General features: G+C 52.0%; 1 long non-coding RNA gene across 7 annotated transcripts in view; it reads right to left on the bottom strand.

Annotated features, from left to right (window-relative positions):
- Window positions 1-2,632: 2,632 nt before the first annotated feature.
- The window catches only part of LOC129118474 (uncharacterized), a 66,744-nt gene continuing 47,002 nt past the window's right edge, over window positions 2,633-22,374 (bottom strand). For 3 of the 7 annotated variants that reach the window (XR_013181575.1, XR_013181576.1, XR_013181577.1), the window contains 4 exons: window positions 6,520-12,003; window positions 3,842-4,030; window positions 2,961-3,242; window positions 2,633-2,777 (listed from right to left, as the gene is read on the bottom strand). This is a non-coding gene — a long non-coding RNA (uncharacterized LOC129118474). Of the gene's footprint in view, window positions 2,778-2,960; window positions 3,243-3,841; window positions 4,031-6,191; window positions 12,004-22,374 lie in introns of all 7 variants that reach the window. The other 4 variants (XR_013181578.1, XR_013181579.1, XR_008533962.2 and 1 more) reach the window with 4 other exon arrangements.

Raw genomic sequence — 22,374 nt, 5'->3', positions numbered from 1 at the left:
GAAGTGCCGCCCCGCGTTGCCATGGGAACGGGCGGGCGCGGCCTGCGCCGCCCAGAGGCGCTTTGGAAGCCTTGAAGACTTTTTTTTACCCCCCTTTTTTTTTTTTTTTTTCCTTTTTTCCCCCCTTTTTTTTTCTTTTTTCTTTTTTTAAAATTAAATAATTACTTATCGTCTGCCCATCTCTCACCGCCACGTTGTTACCGCAAGTGTTGAGCCCCCGGCTTGGTGTTGGAGGGCACCTATCCATGTCACAGGAAAAGGGGGAAATTTGCAAAGCCAATCTAAAAAATAACTGGGAGCTGCTGAACAGTTACAGTTGGCTTTGCCGAGTTTATTGTACACTATGGTTTTCAATGAAAAAAAAACCTGATTTCCCCATCCTCTGGAGTGCCACTGTGTCCCTCTGTGCTGTCACCTCTCCAAAATTCATATTGGAGAAGCCACAGTCACGCACAGCCATCTCCAGCCCTGCAGTCACATCTCCAGCTGGAGAATGAAAACAGAACGCCCTCCTTTCATTTCCAGATAAAAACTTCAATGCCTTTGAAAGGAAGTTGCCAAATGAGTGCTTAAATTCCTGGGCCCCAATAAAATCTGAATACCGCGGGAATAATTGAAATGAAGGAGAAGCGATACATCAATAGACAAAATTGCAGAGAGCAGTGAAATGCTTAAGCATAATTAGGATGGCAATCAGAGTACAATTAGTGCGAGATCATCACAGTAATTACGCTTCCTTAGAACTTCTGGCCAAGAACAGACACATGAAAGCTCAGCTGGAGCTGGAGGCTCTGGCTGGGGACATGCCCTGGCCTTGGGGGGATCAGGAGCTTTTGGGGTTCCTAGACTGGGTTTGGAGATCCAGCAGCATTCCTGATGTTTCCAACACCTGCAGCCTCCAGCTCAGCCTCATGGATTTGAACTCAGAGTGAAAAGCTCTGTGGAATGGATGTAGTGGCACCCAGCTGCCCCCAAATTAGCCTGGCTCAGACCCCATGTGTCCATCTAAATACCTGGCTCAACAAAGTATTGAGAACATTGGCTTGAGTCAGAGCTTTCCCACTCCAGGAATGCCCAGCAGGGGATTTGGGAGCCTTTTAGTACTGCATTCCCATATAGAGCACGTGTCATGAAGACTGTTCTCCCCCCTTCTTCTGTTTACTGAAAGCAAAGATGTATTTTGGAGGTCTCCCTCACACCTTCACAGGAGCCCACAGGTGAAATCTGGCCCTGCTTTCAGAAATATTTGTGCTTGCTAAAAGAACACCTAAAACAGTGCAAAACTTCCCAGCACCTCCAGCACTGTCTGAAATCCTGAGCCCACGGGAAGCCTTATTCCCAAACTGAAAAAATAGGAAGGGTTATTCCAGTTTTGAGGATTTGGTGGAAAGGAGCTGATAGTTCCTGACCCATTGGGCTGCAAGTTTGTCTCCTGGGCAGCCCTGGGAGGTTTTGATTCACTATGAACCTCAGGTTGGGGCATGAGGGTGTTGAACCACAGCAGGGCTCACCATCCTGCTATTTATTTAACAAAAAATAAGGAATTAAGGAGCCTTAGCCTGGTCTCCTGATGTATTTCTCACTTTGTTACGTGTCTCGGTGCTCACCGCAGCCCCTGGGCTCATAACTGACTCAAGAATAATCTCCATCCTCCCATCCCTGATAAGGAATGTGGTCCCTTCCCTGAAAGCCTACAAAGAGGAGTGTTTTATTTGTGTTCTCTCTGCAGTACTTCACACTTCTTTTAGATTGTTTTAATTTAATTTTGATGTAATCTGATAAGAGCTGTAAAACTGTCAAAGGAAGCCGCCTCCTTCTGTCGCATTAAATACACTTTGAAGGAAATGGTGGCTTTGTCCCCAGTGCTGCCAAACCAAAGCATCTCTTGATTCCAGTTCAGGGATTGATGTGCACTAATCTGAACAGCTTTACACTCTTTTTCATTTAGGGAGGCAGCCACGTGTCCTTTAGCATCCCCCTCTCCTCTGGGAAGTAACCATATCCCAGAAGGTGCAGGATTGGCCTTACGGAGCTGAGCACTTGGCCACAGGCCTCTCACCTACCAGAGACCCCTGGCAGGCTTTCCCAGTTTTCCAGGGCAATGGATCCATGTGCTGCACATGCCTGCTGCAGGGATGGGGAGCCCCTGGCTCCCAGAAAAGTGGGAAACTCCTTACAGAGCAGGAATTGTTGGTGTCCGTGGTAGGGTGTCATGGGACATGCAGCAATTGGGGTGGGGGGGACAAATTGCACTGGAAAGGGATTTGCAGAAACACAGAGATGTGTTAGGAAGAGCTTTTCCCTCTTTGTGCCTGGGTGACCTCTGAGATCCCTCACCCACAAGCCAGGGCAGAGCCAAATGCATTTGCTTTTCTTTTTGTCAATGAGACATATAACACAGGCCCTGGTAGCTGTGTGAAAACATACAGAATTTACATAATGCCCAATACGAGTCCTTTTTGTTAATGACTCAAGTCCCAAATGCAGAGCACTAATAACACACCAGGAACCAAAGAGCAGTAACAGCAGTGAGTGATCTCAGCAGAGCAATTGTGAGGATCCATTTCCTGTCAGTGGCAATGCCTGGGAGCAGTAATTAGCGCGTTGAATTTAATGTTCACATTTTAATACATTTAAATGTAATAAAATGCTTTTATTAAGTGGTGCAGTTCCTCCAAACTTGTTATTACTCGTGTCTGATGCACAAGCAGCGCACACCACGTCTGGCCTCAGATCTGCTGCCTTGGGGAAGGTGACAGAGTACCTCCAGCAGGAACCTGGAATGCAGAACACAACGGCTGAGTACACAAAAACCTGGAGACTGCAGCAGTTACAAGCATGTCATGTTTATTACAAATGTAAGGGCCTTAGCCAAAAGTGACATAATTGAAAAGCCCCTAGGCATGTCACTGTCCGTGGATTTTGAATTAATCCAGGAGAATTGAGATATAAGCACATACCACTGATATTAACGAGCCCCAGAAAAGCCACGGCACAGGGAAGGGCCTGGTTTAGAGATCATTTTGCAGGAAGCCCCAGCCTTCTCCAGCCATCTCCAAGTGCTTTTCCAGTGTCCTGTGCAGCACAGAAGGCTCCACGAGTGGAAGGGAGCAGGTGTGGCACGAATGAGGCTGTTCCAAGGCCAAGCATCCAGAGAGGATGTCAGGGAGATTTCGGGTCTCAGTTGCTCGTGTGGCCAGGCTGTAAACACGAGGAGTTTCCATTCAAGTGTCTGCTGCTGTCTGAAGAGGAAAGAAGAGATTGATAGTGTTGAGTTTCCCTGTCCCTGGAAAAATGAGAACTGAATTCAGGCTTTTTGAGATGTGAGCTCAGAGGCTTAATTTGAACCCAACCACTCGCAGCCAAAGGGCTCAACCCTCATCTTCCCTGAAAGCATCTACACCTCACACTCGTGAATGCCCTGTGCCATGGCTCCTTCAACTTGTGTTCCCCAAGCTGAACCAGCTCTGGTGTATTTCTGTTCAGGAGAGGGTATTTTGGCTCATTCAGGCCTGCAGTGATCAGACTGCAAGCAGCAGAAATGGTTCCCAACACACAGCCAAACCCAGTGCCACAAGTGCCTGTTGGGGTCCCATGGCTGGGGGGACCAGGGTCCTGCTCAGCTGCAGCCTGACCTGAGGAGACAAAACCCAGCACAAGGCAAAGCCTGCCACAAGCACCACGAGCTCCCCTTCTCACAGATGTGGGATGGAGACCATCGCTCCAGGGGCTCTCAGGATTCCCTGTGCCCAACTGTCCTGCTGCGGTGAGGAAAAGGGGACACTGCAGTGAGGAAAAGGGGACATGTACCCACACCTGTTCCCAGCACACAAAGTCCTACCTTGCCTTTGGCGTGCCATCTCCTGCACCAAGCCATGTTTTTGCCAGGATCCTCTTTCAGGAGAACAGCCCCTTCACTACCAAGCTGTGTTCCCTCTGCTGTCCACTCTGCAGCTCCTGCCAGCGGGGCCATGGCTTGGCCAGGCCACTCCATCTTGCTTGATCTCAGTGCTTGCCACTGCTGCTGCTGCTTTAAAGGACACAGATCTATCAGGCTCTTTCATTAGTGTTTTAACAAATTCCTGGATTGATCTCATGTACAGACGGAAAGACTGAAAAAGTTTAGCTTCTACAAGCCATGAAAAATCAAAGGGAGAATATAAAATAACTGGGGAATTCTTTTAACGGAATTAGACGTTTTCCTGTCAGTCCCACAGTTCAGAGCCATCGGTTTTGAAGAGCTGCTGCCTGCATTGACAGGGATGAAGCGTTTGGACAAGGTGAAAAGCCTGGAGGATCCCAGCACCGGGCTCAAAGGGATGTGTCTGGCCCATTGTCTGGTGTGATTAATGAAGCCTTTGCACAGCAAGATAATGCAGTGTTTGCTGTGCCGGGGACGCTGCTGCACAGCACAAATATCCCAACTATGAGGAATATTCAATACGATAAAAACAACAACAAGCCCATCTATGTATGACTGCATTCCGCCCAAAACCACCTCAAATGATATTTGTTTATTTCCTAATTGTCAGCCACTTTGATGCACTTGTGGTCAGGTTCAACAAGTGCTCCAGGCTCCAAGAGTTTGAAACAAAGGGAGGCACTTGGGCGAGCTGTGTGGTGTGTGGGGCCAGGATCCGGGATCTGGCGGCATGGGCAGCGGGGCGCGGCTCTTGGGACAGACACACAGACAAACACGGGGTCCCTGGAGGATCCCTGGCCTCCTCACAGCCCATCATTCAAACACTGCCCACCGCCACGTCTGTGTCTCAGCAGGAACACCTGCGGGCCAGCAGCGACTCCGGGAAATAAAAGCGAGCGGATCAGCAAAAGGGCTGTGCAGGAGGAGAGCAAACGTGGAGCTCCGAGCTCACTCCATAGGGAACCCCAAGCTCCTGCCTGGGCACGGCTTGGCTGCTGCCCCTGTTCCAGTCTCACTTCTGCCAGAGGTCTGGAGCTGAATGCCCGGACCTGGGAGCGCTTTGAGGAAGCACTGCCTGTGCAGCCAGCCCAGGTCTCACCTGGGGCAAGTCCTGCACTCTGCTTCTCCCAGCCCTCCAGTGCTGTGAAATCCAGGTTTGAGTGGACATGGTATTTTTCACTTCCCACCCCAAACCACTGTGCTGGTTTGCTGTGACTGATTAGGCATTTTCCCCCTGTCCCATGCAGAGGATTGTTTGGTGGTGAATGAAAGGATCCACACATATCAACTGTTCATTTGTTTGTAAAAAGCAGGAGAACAAGCACGGGACTATTCAATTAATTAAACTCTCTCTGCTCATAGCTCAGCACCCCTGGGCCCTGCACTCCATTCAGAACACACCAAACAGAAATAGGAACCTGAGGCTGAAGCTGAGAAAAAGGCTTGAGCAGAGATGGAAAAATCTTCCAACAGCGCATTTTGACAGTGCTGAAAAACATGTTCTAACATATCTGTGAGGCAGCATGGGGTGGGCAAAGGCTGGGGCTCCCCTCCAGGCTTCAGGTTCCAAATGCTTTGCCCGTTTGCAGACACACAAACCGCACCAGCCTCTCCTGGCGGCCCGGGGGGGTGACCTGTGCCCTGTTTTCACCAGGACCTGACCCGAGAGAGGCGCCTGACCCCGAGCATTCTCCTCCTGCTGCTCCCCGCAGCGTCCCCGCTAGTTCAGCACAGCCACCTCCCGCTGTTACGGGTCCGGGACAAACCCTGGCCCCCGGGAGCACAGAGCTGCCCCAGCCGGGACACTCCTGAGCGCCCCAGCCGGAGTCTCGTTCCCTCAATACTCGCTTTTTTTTTTTTTTTTTTTTTTTTTTTTGCAGGAGGAGCGCGTTTGTTCTCTATGCCCGAAGCGCCGGGGACGCGCTGCCCGCCCGGGCGAAAGGCTGACAAAGAAAGGCGGAAAGGGGAAAATCCCCGTCCATGTACCCGCAGCTCCGGGCGGAACCCCGGCCACCCCACGGGGGCGCGGGGGACGCCCCGATGGAATTTGGGGAGCAGCTGCGGGGCCGCCGCTCGCCTTGGGCTGCCGCACCCGGAGCGTTCGGTCCCCGCTGCCGCTGCGGCCACGGAGCGAGCGCGGCCCCGGCCCCGGGGACCCCCGCCCAGGTAGGTGCCGCCGGTTCGCTCCCGTCTCCCCCTCACCGCCTTCCGTCCCTTTGGATTTTCCCCCGCCGTTTCCCTCAAAGCCATTGAATTCCGGCGATTTTACCATCGGGGCAGCGCCGCGGAGAGCGGGGGCCGCCGATCCATCCGCTACCCGGGGATGCAGAGTGAAACCGCCCCTGCTCCGGCTGCGCTTCCAGCGGCTCCGGGCAAACGGGACCGACCGCAGGCGGCGGTGACCGCAGGCATCGGTGACCGCAGGCAGCGGCTGACCGAGCGCGGCGGGGCTGGACCGGGGCCGCGGGAGGTCGCACCGGACCCGACAGCCTGGGCTGGGGTGATGCGATGCAGAAGGGTCTGCTCGGAGAGCGGCTGCCCGCCGGGGCACGGAAGGGCCCGGGTTCCCACTCCCCGTCGCCCCGTAGGTTCCTTACCTGGGCTCCGGGCTCGGCTCCCCCGCCGGTGTTGCCGCTCCCGCCGAGGCACGGACAGGCAGCAGCCACAGGGAATTTAGGGTCTTCCCGAAGCCCTGCCGCCCTTCCCGAGGGGGGTCAGTGCCGGGGATGCCTCCCCCCGGCCCCGGGATCCCCCCGGTCCTCCCCCCGTATCGATTCCAGTCCGGCGCTGGCAGCGTTTAGGCCGGGATTGGGGGATAATAGGAATATCATCTGGAGACAATTACCTTTGGAGCGCGCTCGCTTCTCCTCCCAGACACTGTTATTTGAGCAATAGGATCATTTGATTTCATATCGCACTAAATAACCCCCGGCCGCCGCAAATTGCCGCCTTCTCAACAGCCACCCCTTGGAATAAATTGCACAGCGACTCCTTGGGCTCCAGCTTCTTCTTATTTTTTTTTCCCCCTTATTTCCCCCCTCCTTTTTCTCCTCTGCAGAACGGTGTTTCGGGAGAAGCAGGGACAGAGGCCCGATGCTGGTGGATAAACTGCGTCCAGCAAAGCTCCAGCTCCCTTAATAAGCTAAGCAGCCAAGCCCTACCCGCATTGCTTTTCCTCATGTTTTTCTCCCCCTCCCTCGTCTATTTTTTTTCTTTCTTTCCTCCTTTCTTTTTTTTTTCTTTTTTTTTTTTTTTTTCTTCTCCCCCTTTAAAGCAGTTTTTCCCCTGCCAGGTCCCACTGACTGCTAGGCTCGATGCGCCTTTAAGGCTCTGTCAGCACTCGCCTGATAATCTGGTCATCACCGGCCTCATTAGATCTGTATTAATGTCAGCCACGGATTGCTAATTAGATTTGCGGGATAAATGAAATTACCCGAGTGGGCGGCATGGGAGGGGGAGTGCAGTCTCCCAGCGCTTCCCAGGATTTATGGGGGGAAAAAAATAAAAAAGGAAAAATAGAAGGGAAAGACATAATTTTATTTTCCATTCTTTTCTCCCTCCTTTCCCCTCCTGAGCCTCATCCTCTCCTCAGGCTCCCCTGTGACAGCCACTAACCAAAGGATTCCCCAAACTGCTCCATAGCTGGACCTGGGAGTTCTGCTAATGCAGCCCATCAGTGCCGCATCGGGTGCTCCGTGCCGAGGGATCCTGCTCGCCTTGGATTCATGGATCCCAGGGAGCAGCTCTGGGCCGAACAGCACTGCACTGCTGGGGTCTCACAGGGGTCGAGGGAGAGACTGATGGCATTATTCATCCTGTTTATTTATCCTTATTAGAAAATGGGATGAAAGAACAGGGCCCGGCGCCTGCCTTTAAGCACCGGCTGAGCAGCGCACACATAGCCCCAATTAAACACTGCCCGGACGAGGCCTTTCTCCATATTGGAAACCCAGCTCTGTTTAACGAGGACCAATTAAATCCTGCTTCATTTTACCTGGGATCTCACAACAAATTCCTTTTCTTCTTCCCTGGTAATTACTGGCAGAATCAGCCCTGCTGTCGGGGCAGGAAGCCCTCCCTGATAACCCACCTGAACCCCGGCTGGATTCCAGCAGAGCCAGGGGCTCCTTCCTGTCCCCAACCCCACCAAAACCCATCTGGGATCAGCCCGGGCCTCCAGTCCTCTCCCACTTCAGCCCACCACGGTGCTGGCAGAGTGGGGCCCCTCCTGGGGAAGCATGTGGAGCTATTCCAGCCTGGCTCTTGCCTACATTCCCAGGCCTCCCCTGAGCACCCCACAATGTTAAAAACTGCACCCTGTCTCCCAGGGGACATCGCTGCAACCGGGACATTCAATTAAATAATCCTGGCCCTTTGCACCACAAATAAATGGCTTTTTTTCTTCCCACAAATATTTCCTTTCCCAAGTTCCTTTTCAAAAGGAAAAAAAAAAAACCAACAACAACAAAGAAACAAAACCCCAAACTGGAGAACAACAGGAAAAAAAGGAGAGGGGGGGAAAGAAAAGAAAGAAACTGTTCTCCTTTCTTTTCCCTGTGTGCAGGGTAATTGATAGGCTCTATCAGAGGTCAGGATTTGCATAAGAATTAAGAGCAGTAAATTAATTTAATATTCCATGCACATCTCCAATTATTCCTGCAGACCTTTGTCTCCCCGGCTGGCAGAGAGAAGGTTCAGCTGCTCTTCAACCAAACAACATCTGTGCAGTTAATAATTTGATAAACAGCTCATACAAATAGTTTCTGAATTATCTGCCAAACCAATGACTATTCAGTTTGGAAACACTCGGCGAGGGCTGTGCCGGCGGCTTCGGAGCCCCAGCCCGGGGATTTGGCTGTGCGGACAGAGATTCGCCCTGCGTATCCCTAAAATATCAGCAGCCCTCTGCAACAAAATCCCATCAAGAATGACATGTGAAATAAGCTATTGGTAGTAATTAATAAGAGCCCACCCTGCACAGTGTGTGCCCACCACCTGGAGAGGCTCACACGTCCCCCAGCTCCGGGCTCCAGGTGGATCCATGTGAGGTCTGTGGCCTCATGAACTGCTCTCGCTGGGTGCAGCATTATCAGCCCTTCAGCTGCTTCCTTCCCTACACAACCCCCTGGAAAGGGGCTGGCTTCTCCTGCCTGTCTCCTTGCCCCAGTCTCCAAGGAAGAACGGCTGACAGTTGCCCGGCTAAATCCAAATTTCAGCGCAGGAAGGACATCCTGATTTTCTGGCAGGGAAACCCAATCTTACAGTAAAATTGAGGTGGCTCCTTCATCCTTACCCACATGGATGCAGAGGTCCAGATCCAGGCTGGCCAAGCACCACTAGTTTAATGCACCTCCATGGGCTGTATGGAAAGATACAGTGCTTGGCTGCTTCTGCCCTGGAGCTGGGCAGTGTTGAATCCCCATCCCTAGAGGGGTTTAAAAGATGTCTGGGTGTGGCACCTGGGGACACCGTGGCCTTGGCAGTGCTGGAGGAATGCTTGGACTTAGTGATCTTAGAGGGCTTTTCCAACCTTCACAATTCCGTGATTCCGTATCTGCGTGGGCTGTGGTTCCTGCAGCACTCGCAAGCCTGACCTTAAGTTAGACTGGCAAAGAGCTCCACTGGTGCTGCCACTGCCACTGCTCCTCACTCCCCTCAGGCATTAAGCATCATCCCAAAATTAATAAAAAGTTGATTTTTAAAAGTTGATGAAGTTCTCCAAGCTAAAGGAAAGGTTAATGCACTTCTCCATAGTCATACAACTTTCATGTCTGCTGTCATAAAGAGCTGATTTTTTTCTCCCATTTAAAAGGAGAATTTACATCATGAACAGAAATCCAGTAACGGGGACACAAACAGAAGCGAAGGGATGAGGTGCCAAATTTGGAGGGATGTCTGGGGCTTGATAAACCACTGCAGGCTTAACACAGCCAAAATAAGGCCAGACTCCCCACTGGGACCGTGGGACAGGCCAGACCTGGTGCCTCCCCGGGGGACGGAGATCCTGCGCCCCGGTGTAGATCCCACATTTGGGATTTGGAGCTCCCAGGCTCCATTCCTGCTGTTACCTGGCTGCAGCGCCGGCTCCAAGCTCACCGTGGGGAATCAGCCCTCTGAATATTCAACACCCGCAGCTCCAGGGCTGCCCAGAGCCAGGGATTTGCTAGGAAATGGAAGCTTTTTCCACTCCTTCCCAAAATTCAGATCAATGCACTGTGCTGTCTCTGGAGCCTGAGGCTGGTTTGACCTGAGTGTGTGTTTTGCCTCAGCTTTAATTAAACAAACACATTCCAGTTTTTATTTTGGAAGCTAATTGTGTTGTTTTAAGGAATTCAAATCCCCCTTTTTCCAGCCCCCAATTCCCAATGCTTCATGTTGTAAGGAGGGAATTGAACCCTCAGCTGTTTTCTGTCACCCAGCACGAGCATCTCTCCCTCCTGTCACATTCCTGTGGTTTGGCAGCCCAGGGCCTGGCACGGTGGGTTTTGGGACTGGGGAGATGCAATGCTGGCTCTGGAGAGCAGGATGCTGGAGATGTGGTGTTTTTGGGGCTGTGGGTTCACCCTTGGAGCCCTTTAGCCCTTCTGGTCCCTGGATTTAACCCCAGCAAGGGGATTTCAGCACTGACACTTGCCAAGGGGCGCTGGGCAACTTGATTAATGTTTGCAGAGCTCTGGGCAAAGAGTGCCGTGTGTGTGGACATTTTCTCATATTCCACCTAGGCCACAGTCCCCCTGGACATCCTGGCACTGCCTCATCAGTCACATCCATGGCTGCACAGAGTTTCCTCTGGCATCTCAGCCACCCTACCACCACCAAAGCCTGAGGAGGAAAAATCAAAACCCCAGCTTGTGCAGATTTCTGGTGCCCGGAAGCCACAATCCCAGCACCGCTTTTTGGCACGGAAGATCTCTCTTTACGGACTCGCTCGTCGAGCTGCCGCGCCACTCTTTTCTTTATGGAGCCACAGAAGTGTCTGTAATGAGAGATTAAAATAGTAGTCGTGCCCCGTGATTTATTTTTGAAGTTCTCGCCTCTCCGCGCGTGTAAATACCCCGGGCTGCAGGCCGGGATAAATAACGCAGCGCAATATATTAACGGGGGAGAACACAAAGCGCCGGAAAGATGGAGAAGGGGGAAGGCATTTGCTGGGTGGTAAGTTATGGGGCCTTTGGAGGCAGGGCAGGGGGAGGCTGAGCACGGGGAGGGTTCGCTCCTGCCTTCCCCCCACCGATAAATCAGCAGTCTCGCGGTGCTGGAATAAAATATGCCGGGTCCCTGTGGCGGGGTGGCACGCGGCGCGGGAGCGCGGGCCACGCAGGCTGACTGCAAATGGGGTGGGCCATCAGACGCTGCCATAAAACACCCCCTTGCCTCCCCCAGCTGATTATCAACTTCATGCATAGCAAATGACAGAGTGGGAGCGCCGGCGGCGCCTCCACCGCTCTGCCCGAGGTAAAAAAAAAAATAAAATATTTACAGACTGACAGGCTAATGGACACTTTGCCAAAGAGCCGTTCGAAAGAAGTAGTAAATGGGCCCGTGCTGATGCAGGGCAGCGGGCCCGGTCAGGGATCAGGACACACGGCACCGGATCGGATAACATCTAATTGGCAGGTCACATCCAAATGAGTGTAGTCATGCATCATCCGGAAGGCTTTCTGCTGGTTATAAAGACACTTGTAAACAATTCAGCCGCTGAACATGGCAATAATATGTTGATCCGGCATGTAATGAGGTGTTCCTGGAATCAATAAACTAGTCATGAAGAGCAGGGAGCAAGGTCAGCGCCTGCCTTTTTGATGACCTTTGCTGGCTGGTGAGGACATCATATACTCTGAAGAGGACTTTTCTCATATTGCAGAAGGCGCCGAGTGTCAGAACTTCCATTCGCAGCAAGCAAATGAACAGCCGGGCTCTGCATGCTAATGAAGTCCAGGCTATTTTCCACCTTTTCATCTGCACATTATGCTCTTGACTTTGGAGAAGGTGGGAATTAGGTTGGACCCTCGTGTCAGACTGCCTGATGGCTCGGCTCCGGAAAACTGGTAATTGAAGCTGATGACTGATGCGGAGGAGGCCTGAATTTGGAAATAAACAGTTTCAAGCACTGCATGTCATTTCTAGAGAGACTGCTGAGTGAATGGAAATGAGCTCCGTTTCGCCGATCTAATGCAGTTTCTCAGCAGGAAAAACACTGTCTTTGAGACAACAATGCCAATCAGTGAGATTTAAATGTCCCGGCGATAATGTAAGGAATAGCACCTGCCTCAGCAAACAGCACTTAGGGAAATGCTGCCCGTGCTGGGGCCTGAGACTGGTCTCCAACCCCCAGGACCAGGCTGCAGGAGCTGGGATGCTCTGAGGCCAGCAGCAGGGACTGGTCCTTGCCACAGAAAAGCCACTGGTGACACTGAGGAGCGTGGCTTTGAGTGATCCTAACTGAACACGGTGATCTCTGTGACACGTCTGCCCTGCTGAACTGCTCCTCCCCGGCAGGAGAGAAATCCTGCTGGCCTCAGCCCCACCATTGCTCTCCTTACCTCATGCCAGCCCAGCTGCTGGCCCCACAGGGATGAAAAGATGGGGTTTCTAGACAAGGTACCCAAAGGCCAGTAGGTTCAGCCTCAACTCTGAACACCCCAGCAGCTGGGAAACAACATGGCAGATGTTATAAACCCTCTCCAAGTCCTGCTTGGGCGTGTGGAATGGGGCACAGACATTCGTGTGCTGGGGCAGAAGTAGTCTCGCTGAGCCTTCCACGGCTTTGAGGTGTTTTCCTTCAGATACAGAATCCTGGCTTGGTAAGACCTTAAAGCCCATCTCATTCTACCCCCTGCCATGGGCAGGGACACCTCCCACTATCCCAGGTCGCTCAGGCCCTGTCCAAGCTGGAATCCTCCCAGGGATCCAGGGGCATCCACAGCTTCTCTGGGCCCCGTGTGTCCTCTGCAGGTCCCCCCCAGGCACAGGCAGGACCGTGACTCACCTGCCCCATGTTTCCCCAGCAGCCAGGCACCCACAGGCCCGTGCTGGAGGCACGAGGTGGGGTGAGCTGCAGGCTGGGGCTCCCCAGAACCCCTCATGCCCCCAAGCAGAGGGGGTCAGCATCCCCCCGAGCGGCCACATCCCGCTCCCCGCTGCCGAAAGCCGCTGGCTGTGCCCTGGAGGTGGCTGCAGCAGGAGCGGGTGTGTTTGTGTAATAGTTTGCAACCCTTCAACATGAAAGGATGGAGACGGATGCGAGTTATTATTATGAAAATGAACCGAGCAACAGACAAAAATATTCAGGAGATGTAATCTGCTTCCCTACAATGCGCTCGCAGAGAAGAGCACTTGGCAGACAGGAGAGTCGCCGTCAGATACATTGCCTTTTGTTAAATTGCTTTTGCTCTGACAATGCCTTTTAAAACCACATGCAATCTTAATTTAAAATACCCAATACCTCAAGGTATAGGGGCCCAGTGCTGGTCTCCAGCTTGGGATTTGTCCAAAACTATTCCCTCAGCTTAATACTGCTATTCCTCATTTTAATCACACAACAAATGCAGGAGCCTGAATTTGCTTGTAAGAATCCATCACTAAAAATTAATGGGGCATGGGTTGATTCCCCTGCCTGCCACCTCAGTGTTGCCCAAATCCCCAGAAGATTTGCCCAAGGTTTTCCGGAGGGGCAGCTTTGACACGCACGATGGGCGGAAAGCAAAGCTCAGTTTTTTCATCTTTTTAGGAAATGGTTAATGGTGAGGAAATTCCAAATGTGGCAGGGCAAGACACTATTGCATTTTTATTTTCAGAGACAGAGTGGTGGGGAAAAACCCCCAAACAAACCAAGCAGCACTTGCACGTTGCTGCTCTGTGCCCTACTTCACTCCTGGCTGCTCCCTGGCATGGAGCACGAGGCCTCCATGGACCAAGGGTTTGGCTGTGGGTGCCAGCTCTGCACTGCTTCACTCAGCACCCAGTAGAACACCCCACCACTCCCTCAGAGGCCTCTGGGTGCCAGATTTATCCTCTGCCCATGGGAGCTGAGAGCCTCGAAGCGTGTGGTGGCATTTTGAGGGCATCCTGAGGAAGGGCAGGCACGTGTGTCCAGGCACGACGCTGGCTCCAGGCTCAGCCCATCCATCAGAGCTCCTCCGGCCTCCCACCTCCACAGATAACCTCCTTCCCTATGCTAATTCCCTCAGAACATTATGCAGACTGTTTATATTTCTCTACAGCCAGAACAGGCTGCTGACACAAATCAGCCATTAGCCATTCACACTGAGGAGTCTCCGCTAATTGTGCAGAATGTAATTAGTGATTATGTAATATCTAAGCTCTTGCAACTGTCATTAATGTCCACTATTCACCAGAGATAGTTCTTACTGAATTAGGGAATGATTACTGCATGCTAAATCTACTTAATCCTAAATATGCTAATTAACACCGCCTGCACTTTAGACAGTGGTTAAAAGCACTAGTCACCTCAAAAAAAGGCTCTGATACACCAGAACCCAAATTGCCTGCGAAGGATTTTCCCTCAAAAGGTAAATTTGTTTAATTAAATGCTGTAGTAAACTGTTGGGCACAGCCCTTGATTAGTGCAGCCCAAGGAGGGGCCTTCTGGAATGATCTTGTGAGGTGCCACTGCAGGGCAGCAATGTCCTGCAGCATCCCAGGTTTCCTGCAGCGTCCCAGGTTTCCTGCAGCATCCCAGGTTTCCTGCAGCATCCCAGGTCTCCTGCAGCATCCAGGTCCAGGCACAGCCTTTCCCCCACGCCTGCCAGTGCTCCCCAACAGGCCTGACATGAGCAGAGCCCAATGTAAAACAGCTTTCCAAAGGCTCTCCCTCCAGGATTAACCACCCCACTCCTTAGGTCATAAACAACAATATTCCTACAGGCAGATATAGGAGCTTCCCCTCAATAAATTCTGGCTTAAATCCTAATTTGAAGATCAATTGTGTAATGTTAAGATTGATTGTGCAGAACAGACTCCAAATATTAAATGCTAAATAAATGGGATAAACAGAGCAATTGTACAGGTTTGAAAGGTCCCTTTCCAAGGCCTGGGGTGTTTAATGTATTCTGTGTTTCTGTAGGAAAAAAAAAGATATGGCTGTCATGAACCCCAGGATAATAGCAGCCTGTGATTTATGAAGATTCCTCCTGCTTATATATTTTAGATAAATAATGCCCCTGTGTGTCTCTCTGCACTCATTCATAACCAAAAGCTGCCCGGGCTTGTGCAGGAACCTTTGGAATCAGCTCAGAGGGACGGGATAACTCATGGATCAGACACTGAATAAGTCACGGCGTGACAAGGCCAGGGGTGCCCCGGGCAGAGCCACGGAGCATGGGCACACCTGGAGCCAGGGGTGTGCTCCAACAGGAGCAAACAGAGCCAGAGGTGTGCTCCACACAGGAGCAGAGCCAGGGATGTGCTCCACACAGGAGCAGAGCCAGGGATGTGCTCCCCACAGGAGCAAACATGGCCCAGGGGGCAAACACGGCCCAGGGACCTCGGCTTGCCCACCATTGCAATCACCACCTTCACGGAAATGAAAGAATTAGCCACACAATGAACCCCTAATTGCCTGGCAACAGCATTTAGGCCCCATTAGGTAGATTTGTAACTGCTTCCAGAGAAATAAACTCCTGTGTCATTAGATAACAAGGGAAGAAATAGGTTATTTCCTTTTTGAAAGGTATGAAAGCTTCCAATTGCCTGATGTACGTGCTCAGTAGATTATTTTCTGTCATCTCAGTTAATTGAATTTTACCCATTGCTCTTAGAATTCCTCCCTTTCGTGTAAAGGTTAAAAAGTTCAGAGGAGTCATATTTTTGAACGGCGTCCATTTATCGCACGAGCCAACCCCAGATGCACAAAGCGCGCCAGGAGAAGGGAGCAGCGGCCAGCAGTGAGGGGATGGCTGCAGCATCCGGCTGGGCTGGCCTGGGATCAGGGAAAAACGTCACTTGTCAGGCAGCCTCCAGCTGGGACACGGCCGGGAGCCACCGGAAGGGACCTGCTGCGAGCTGTGCGGTGACTGCACCTCCTCCCCTGCAAAACCAAACTGGAGAGCCAGAGTTAAACTAATTGCTGAGGTTGCCCTCGCCAGGGTGCCAGCTGGGATGGAGTGCCACGGGCATCAGCCAGGCATGGGAGGAACCCGTTATTCCAGCCCTGCTCCGGTGGTGGCTCTGTCACCCTGTGTCACTCTGCCCACCATCGCTAGAGGTGCCCAGCCCTCACTCTCAAGCAACCCCCTCATTTCTGCCTTTCCAAAGCAAACCTAGGCAGACATTCTTGCTAAATCCAGAGCATGTGTCATTCCTTTTATCATTGCTCAGGCTGCTGCTCTTAAACTTCACCATCTCCCCCGAGACACTCCCGAGAGGCAGCAGCACCTCCCATCCCCAGCAGTGCTGCCCTGGGGAACTGAAAACCAAACTTAAACTTCTGTAGGGAGCTCTGGTTTGGTGCTGTGGGACATTTGCTTTGCAGACCAGCATCTCCCAGTATGAAAGGGCTGGCTTGGCCACAGAAATATTACCGAAACCATCATCTGGTGACTCCAGAGCCACTTAATTTTAAACCCTCCTGAAAAGCCGGCTCCATTTTCTGCTTTGGTGGAGACCAATTCCCCGCGCTGGCGTAGGAGAATAGATCAGCCCCGGCAGCGGGGCGTTGTTATCCAGCTCCCAACTATTATGACATAGTTTCTATCAGAGCAGTTTTCTTCTCAGCCAGTCGAGTGGAATGATCCCTGAAAGCCGTGGTTTGCGGCAGGGATGCGCTCGGCGCTGTCAGAAATCCGCGGCTGCCCACACGCAGGCCAGCAGCCGGAAAACAAGGACGTGGAAAAGGGCCTGCAGAGGCACTGGGCAGGGGGCAAGCAGCAAAAAACCCAGGGATGGGAGGAAGAAAAATAAGTATGGAGAGATGAGTAATGTGGAGCAGCCAGGCCCAAGGAATGCTCCTTCCCCAAGTCTCTGAGGTGCTGCGTGTGTCGGGAGCTGGGCGTGCCTCCTCCTGCCTGCCAGCCCAGCCTGGGCACAGGGAAATCTCCTCAACACCACAGGGGCATCTCAAACCTCAGGACTGGAGGGGTCAGCCACTGCTCCTTTTCCCCAGGACTGAGGGATTCAGGACTGGGAGGCCTGCTTTGGAGAGCTGGATGCCAATCCAGCCTCTTCTTCGGCTGGTTTATGGAACTCTTGAGGAGGACAGGAGAGGCCCCACGTCACCTCCAGGCTCATGTGCAGGGCTCTGACCCCATAGATGCATGGGGGGCCATTCCCCCCATTTGGAGAGAATGGGATTGGGCTTCTGCTGCGCTGGGGCTGGTGGTCCCCAAAACCCATCCCTGGTGGGCTGGAGAGGCATCACAGACATCAGGGAGGGGGAGAAGACGGAAGGAAAGAGCAAGGCTGCGCTTTTCCACGCCGCCTTTTTGTTTTATTTGGTTTTAATTGCACCCCAGAGCCCCTCGTATTAAACATCCCTAATTAAGGAGGGCCAGGGAGTGGGTGGTGGCCGGAGTGAGGCGGGAGGCCAGCGCTGAGCCCCTCCACCAGCAGAGCAGTGCGTGGGGATAACCTTGTAATCTACAGAAATCTGGGAATTATGATGGATATTACATAAATCAACCCCCCTGTGTCAATAAGGAAAAAAACATTTTTTAAAAGAAAAGCAGCTGATAATTAACCCTGAGAGCACGGGTTTAACCCACATCACCTTGGGGAAGCGCCCGGACAAAGGCAGGCATTCATCCCGGCCTTTCTCATTTAAATAACCCGGCCTTCATTGGCTCCTGAGGGATTGCTCGGGAATTGCTAAACCGGAGGTTTGTTCGGGTTTGATGTGTAGTCGCATTGATTTCCCCCTCCCTCATCTTAATAAAAGGCATTTTATCGAGCCCTGGAGCGGGGCAGGGCGAGGCATCCCGCAGTGGGTGTTTGCCAGCCCACAGGAGCTCTGCTGACACCTCCAAGCTCATGGAGCTGCAGGATGGCTCTGAGCAGCATCACCAGCCCGTTGCTCATTAGGAAGAACCTAATTATTACTTAGCAAACCAGCTTTGCCCGCAGAATCTGTGGCTGCCCCTTGGATGGGGCTTGGAGCAACCTGGGATTCTGGAAGGTGTCCCTGCCTGTGAAATGAGATGAGCATGAAGGTCCTTCCAAGCCAAATCTTTCTGTGATTCTCTGCATTGATTTTGAGTCTGCCTTTTGGCTTTTTCAGAGGCCCACAGGATCATTTAGTTTGGAAAAGCCCTCTAAGATCAAGTCCAAGCGTTCCCCCAGCACTGCCAAGGCCACCACTAACCCACGTCCCCACGTGTCCCATCCATGCATCTGTTAAATCCCTCCAGGAATGGTGACTGCCCTGGGCCGCCTGTTCCAATGCCCAACAGCCCTTCTGGACAAGTAGTTTTTCCCAATATCCAATCTAAATTTCTGCTGCTGTGACTTTTGAGGCCATTAATCCCACGGTATCCCCTCAGACAATCATCCGGCCAGTTTTGCTCTCAAGGCACCCAGCAAACGTGCCAGTCCCTCACGTTGGTCAGACCAGGCCCCAGGGAAGCTTCTCCAGCTGATTCCTGCCTCCCTACCATAATGCTCCTCGCTTTTCCCCTGCATCCATAATTATTCACAGGGCAGCACCTGAAAACTCACACCAGTCCTGGTCTTTCCTCTCGTTTTTCCTCTCTACAAGCCATCTGTGTGTGCGAGTGCTGGAACTGGGATAAAAGACTGATAGCTCAGGGGAGAAAGCTGCAGGCTGGAGGGAGAGCTCCTGCAATGCTCTTTCCTCCCATGGCTGCTGCTGGAAAGCCTGGCAGGGATGTTCCTGCGCATGGCTCTGCAGTGCCCACACAGTGCCAACACCTCCTGTCACCCACAGGGAGTTCCCTGTCCAGGTCAGACACTGCTGGCAGCCCCACATGGGCCAGAGAAGCCGCACACACAGCCCTGCAGGGAGGACACACAACCTGCCTGCATCGCCCTGCTTGCAGAGGGCTGCTGCCAGTGATGGACACATCCTTATTCGTAAGTATTTAATGTTTCTTAGGAAGCACTTCTAAAAGAAATTGGTATGTAATGACAGCACTCACTGGAAAACAGGCCGATTATAAAATGCACTAACTTATCTGGTATTCATTTGAAAAGTAAATGGATGCAAGTAAAGGTGAGAGTTCACTACCAATTCAAATATTTTGCTCTAACAGGCTCTAGCACTCCTACTTTAATTCAAGCAGAAGCACAAGTATGAATAATCAAACTGGATGATGCTCATCAAAACCTTTGTGCCTTGCACCATTTCAAATGGTCATTGAAGCTTAATGGCAAAAAATTTACATTATTCCTTTAATTTGTATTCTGTTCCTTCCTTCTGAGTGATGTGATTGTGATTTTCTGTTGCCGGCTGTATTATTTTGATGCAAATGTTATGTGCTGCTACAGTCCAATTTCCTGCTTCGCCCTCCCCTTTTCTTCCCCCAGGAAAGAAACGACAGCTAAAATAGTTCAGAATTGGGGAGGGATTCTGAAATAGTTCCTTAACTACCGCTCCCAATTAAAGCAAACAATGCAGGGTCTTGAAGCACCCTGAAAAGCTGAAAATTAATTATTAGCTGAAGGGGGAGGGAAGTGGCTTTGCTCCCCGGACCTTCAGAAAAAAAAAAAAAAAAGAAAAAAAAAATAGAGAGAAAAAAGTGAGGGATCCCAATTCTGCCTACAAAAGAATTAGAAAAGAAAATTTGTAATTCAGTTAAAAACTCCTTTTGCTGGCACATAATCACCTAGGGATGAATGCTTTATTGAGAGGCATGGGGCTGCAAACCAAAGCTTTGAAAACAGGAGGCCCCCGGGGTGCTCCCGGCACGTAATATATGCACCGACTAATTTATTGCGCTGTGACTAATTTCCATTCCTTGTGCTCGGAGTTGCCTGGCTAATTACAGGGATGTTTTCTTAACTTGGGTAATTGCGCTGCCCGTGCGCCAGCCCCACGCTGGCTTTGATGCGCCCCCATGGGGTGGCTGCGCGGGGCACCGCCCTAATTAGATTGGCTGCCTTAATTAGGGGAGATGGATGTGGGGGTGCCCAGCTCCCCACCACGCAGGCACCAGCCTGGCAGGGCAGCAGGGTGACACCCAGCCCCAAGCTGGGTTCTTCCACAACCAAAGGACATCCCAGCGTCCATGCCATCACCCATCCCGTTCCCACCAGAAAGGCCAAGCTCCCAGCAGGAGCATCCCTCCAAACACACAGGAGGGGACAGCCCCGTGTGCCCGTGTCACTGGGGACAGCCCCGTGTGCCTGTGTCACCACTGCTTTGCTCAGCCCATCCCCAAATCCGCTGCCTTGGTTCTTTCTGTGGTGGTCACACAGTCGTTATTAGGCAGATAATCGCTTCCTTGAAATAATTCCAGCACTCAGCTCTAATAAAAAAGATTTCTTAGCAAGGACCCTCGGTGAAAGGGGCTCAGCGCTGCTCCCTGCACGGTCTGGGTCAATTGGGTTCTGCTCTGTCCTCTCTCCAGCCCAACAATTGCCTTTCACCCACTGAAGAGTGGCCCAGGACACCCATCCAGGGCCAGTCTTGAACACTCACCTTAATAAAAGCTTGACATCTGAAATTCTGCTGCTTTACTCCTGCCCTAGCAAAGACTTGGTCAAGATCCTGGAAAATTAATGTTATATCGGTTAAAACCCATCCCCTGGCAGGGAAGGCCAAGGGAAGGTGGCAAACACCTCAGTGCCAGAGGGTCCTGCAGGTCTGTGGTGATGGAAACTCGTGGGAAGCGGCGCTTCCCTCTGGGATGTGCCAGCCTCTCTGCAGGACTGGGCCATGGCCGTGTCACCCACACCCATGGGATCCTGGGAGAGATGCCAGGGAGAGGCCGTCCAGCTGGAAGACTGGGCAGCACCAAGAGTCCCCAGGTGGTGCCCAACCTATGGAATTCCAGCAGTGGGCTCTGACAGACCCTGCGCTCCTCCAAGGTGACTTAAACCCTCATCCAGCTGCAGACACTTTCCTCCGAGCACTTGGAACCTCTGGCAGCAGAGGAAACAGTAATTTTTTTTTAAATATTCAAATAAACAAACCAAGTGTTTCAGCTCTTGTTCCAAGGACCTAGTTTCACACACAGAGACACACCTGAGAGAAGGAGAAATTCAGTGTCTCTACCCCAAAGTGAATTGACATGGACACCCGGACAGGGGTGGATCCAGCACCGCAGATTCTCTCCACAGCTGCCCAACCAGGCTCTGGGTGCAGCCCTCCAGCAGCAGGATGGAGGGCTTGGAAGAGGTTTGGGAGCTTGGTTTGTTCACCATGAAGCCAGCTCCATGCAGCCTGTTGTGCAAATCAGCCATTCCCAGGTGGATTTTGGGGCAAGGAGCCTGTGCTGCCGGCGCGCAGCGCACGGGGCTCTCGTGGCCCGCCGGGCACCAGGGGTGCATGGGAGATGCTCACGTGTGTGAAGCATCTTCTCAGGCTCACGCTTGCTGTGAAAAAGGAAATAAAAAGAGCCTCCCCCCCTCCAGCTGCCTTCGGCATCTCCTTTCTAATAACTTGGCATATTCACTTAATACAGGCCAGCTCCTTCCAAGTCGTTAGCGGCGGCGGGAGACACAGCCGGAACGCTGACCTGGTTTGCTTGCCAAGACAGAGCAAAGAGAAACCTTCACATAATCATTTCCAAACATTAAAATGGCTCCATTGTCATTATAGCTGAGAGATTGAATTCGCCTCATCAAAGCGGCGTATGACAGGTGACTCAATAGGCTGGTGCCAAGCGCGGAGGCAGGAGATTAGCAGGGCACTGATATCATTATTTCCGCCTATCACAGATTCGGCAGGGAGGCAATTGTAATTTCTGGGCTTATTAGTCTGCATTCGCAGGAAAAAACCTGGTGATAAACCTCAGTGTGACAGCCAGGCATTTGTGCAGCAAGTGCTGTCACAGTGACACTTGGAAAATGCCAATGTGGATACGTTCTCCTAATCCCCCCTAATGGAGGTTAAAGCCTGGCACAAAGGCACTCTTATCACTGATCGGGACACTAATAACATTTGCATTTTTAAGTTAAATATAGTAAGTAAAGAGTAAGTCTCCTCCTCACGGCTTCGGCAATTAACTCGGCCTCGGAAGGATGAGAGCCGAGCGGAGATTCCAGCCAGGAGCGCTCTCTCCCACGGCGGGTCAGGATTCCCAGAGCTCCCACCTCCATTCTGGGTGGGTCAGCATTCCCAGAGCTCCCACCTCCATTCTGGGTGGGTCAGCATTCCCAGAGCTCCCACCTCCACTCTTGGCAGGTCAGCATTCCCAGAGCTCCCACCTCCACTCTCGGCGGGTCAGCATTCCCAGAGCTCCCACCTCCATTCTGGGTGGGTCAGCATTCCCAGAGCTCCCACCTCCACTCTTGGCAGGTCAGCATTCCCAGAGCTC

The sequence above is a fragment of the Agelaius phoeniceus genome, chromosome 3, assembly GCF_051311805.1.
Source record: "Agelaius phoeniceus isolate bAgePho1 chromosome 3, bAgePho1.hap1, whole genome shotgun sequence".
Classification (NCBI taxonomy): domain Eukaryota; kingdom Metazoa; phylum Chordata; class Aves; order Passeriformes; family Icteridae; genus Agelaius; species Agelaius phoeniceus.
This window is presented reverse-complemented; position numbering and strand designations above follow the sequence as displayed.